A 2,937-nucleotide genomic window follows, 5' to 3' on the forward strand; every position below is an offset into this window, starting at 1 on the left:
TTTTTTTTTTTTTTTTTAGCTCCCAAACGCAGGAGAGATTACTTTTACATTAATTAATTATTTATTTTTTTTAAAGTGGTTGGTTTAGGGACAGGCAAGAGATCCAGGTTGGTCAAGAGAGGGTCTGTCCTAGGATTGTCATTAGAAATACTGGGCAAGAAAAGCTGCTGAGGTATGACCTGGGCCTGTGGCAATGGCACCGTCACAAGGGAGCCGCCCATCTGGGAATAAATGAAGCCAGCCCAAGTGCCAAGTCCAGACACACCAGAGGACCCTGTGAGTCTCTGGGTCTCTTCACCTGAGAGCTCATTTGTTCCCTGCAGGGGAGTAGATCCTCACAGGCATCTGTCACCCACCCTTGAAAGAATCTTAATGGGCACACACATCCTCCCTCATTCAGTCCAAAATATCCATAATCTAAATATAATAAAATAGCTGTATCTAATGTCTCACTCCGGCTGCACCTGGCTTCTTCTAGCAGCTTCTCTTAAAAGACTGGCTGAGAGAAGCAAGAATGAGAATGATTATCATTTATATAAATAAAATGGTTCTACCTATTATCACATCTCACAAAAAATGTAGAGGGAAGATCACGTGCACAAGACCAATGCTTGGGTAGAGTCTGAAGGTCATCCTCCCAGAAGCTAGGAGACAGCGACTTCTGGTTCTGGCCATATGGGTCAAGAGCAACAAACAGCAGGTCCTTTTGAGTCCTGATTGTGCTCACACTGTTTCTCAACTGGTATATAGCACAGAATTTTCAAAATTTAAGAATGGGGAGGCTGGGCACAGTGTTGCATGCCTGTAATCCCAGCGGCTGGGAAGGCTGAGGCAGGAGGATCAGGAGTTCAAAGTAAGGCGCCAAGCAACTCAGTGAGACCCTGTCTCTAAATAAAATCCAAAACAGGGCTGGGGGTGTGGTTCAGTGTTAAGTGCCCCTGAGTTCAATCCCCAGTAATCCACTCCTCCCTCCAAAAAAAAAAAAAAGAATGGGAAAAAGAGTCAGTAATAACAAATTTAATAGCTAAGTGTGTAACATTTCAGTGAATCACTGTACACGAACCACAGAACCATCTCCTTAAATTCAACAAGTCACATACAACAACTGCTCTCTTCATTTTGAAGCTGAGGAACTCAGATTAACAGGACAAACACCCAAAATCATAGTTAGTGAGGGCCAAAGAGGTCGGTGCTACTTGGAGTTTTCTCCAGGGAGGTCTCACCATCTGAAGATTTGTCCATCTGAATCCGTGCAGTGATGGAGTGACAGAAGGGTCAAAAATCATCATCATAACACAAAATGTTTCTGAATAATGATTTGGCCTTTTGTGTATTGATGTCCAGTCAAACCTCCCTCCCCATGTAACTCCTGCACCCTCCCCCGTTGGTACTGATAGGACCAGTAAGCTGTGGCCGGACTGTGAAAGCCAAGGTCAAGTGTGAATCTTTCCAGAGATGCAAGATGTAAGGAAGCCCGTGAATGGAAGGTTGGGAATGCTCAGATGGTGCCCAAAGCCTTTGGCAAGCATGGGAAGGCCTGGCGAAGCTAGACAGGCAAACGCCTGGGAATGAGGAACCTGCCAAGGCTCAGGACTGGATGGCACTTCAACAAGAAACTATTTGAATATCAAATGATTAAAAGAGGCTCTTGGGAAAATTGATGGCACCCTTGCAAATTTTCAATAAGCCAAGCCTCTTTATGGGAGCTATCATACGATTTGTTGGGGAAAAAATACGACCCAACCAAATCAACACTTGATTCTTTGTCGTTTCTACAAATTAACTCATAAATTCATTCATAACCTAAAATTTACTGAATATAAGACAAATTTATGAGATGGGGGAATTTTTTTTCATTTTTCAAGATAACCTCTTAATTAAACTCCGGTCCCACTATTGACTCTATGACTATTTGATTCCCATTTAAAATGAATTTAGTTAAAGAATTCTTCTTTCCAGTGCAATTACCCCCTTGCACTGGAGAACAATCAACAGCGGGTAATGAGACCCTCTTCCATTCTCCTAACTGTAGAAGTTCTGTCCACACATCCATTTAGGCCACCAGGAAGTCCCCTCGACCACACACACCACCTTCCAGGACCAGAAGGTGAGGTCTGCCCTAGATCGACCTTTACCTGTGTTCCTTCATACTCTCTCTTTATCACATATCTAGACCCAAAGCAGGCAAATGACCGTTCCTTACAGGTTTGCTTAAAAGTGTCATCAAAATGTAGTGCACCTTGTACTCCAACATCCGAGGTGCTAAGTTTATTTCAGAGGTTCTTGTCTGCGTGAGAGTCAGATTTCTCAAGTCTCTGTGCCTCAGAGAGAGAGAGAGAGAGAGAGAGAGGGGGGGAGAATACACAAATAGGTGAATAAAAATCAGTGCATCTTTTGAAGATTTCACGTGGTGAAGCCACACACTGGCAATTTGCTTTGGGTGTGTGTGGTGGGGGTGGATGGGTGGATGTGTGTTTAAATTTAGAAATGACAAAAAGAGTTTGCTGAGAAATTGATGTTTCCTGCTTCTTGAGGATCAGCACTATGAAACTGTAATCTTTGCGTTTGTGTGTCGACGGCAAGGAGGCTCAAAACATGAATTTCCTCTTGATTTCTGTCTATTTTGATCATGTTTTGTAGGCATGCCTTTTATTTTACTCCACCGAGGAAGCAATTTGGAAGAAGCAGTTTGGAAGTTTCTGGTACCTGATTGACATTGGATAAGGGGGTCTTTAAACCAGCAGGAGAGGGAGGGGGGCCGCCAGGGCCTGGGGCTGCCTTAGGGTTCATAGGTGGACAAGGATCTTGGACAGGAGAGCTGGGGAGAGGTGTGCGGCGGTGACCGGCAGTCGGCGGAGGGACAGTCGGCCCAGGGGAAGGGTCTCCAGTGGCCAGAGCGCCCGGGTCACGAGCGGATCGCCCAGCAGGTGCGGAGAC

This window comes from Marmota marmota, unplaced genomic scaffold, assembly GCF_001458135.2.
Source record: "Marmota marmota marmota unplaced genomic scaffold, marMar, whole genome shotgun sequence".
NCBI classification, from domain to species: domain Eukaryota; kingdom Metazoa; phylum Chordata; class Mammalia; order Rodentia; family Sciuridae; genus Marmota; species Marmota marmota.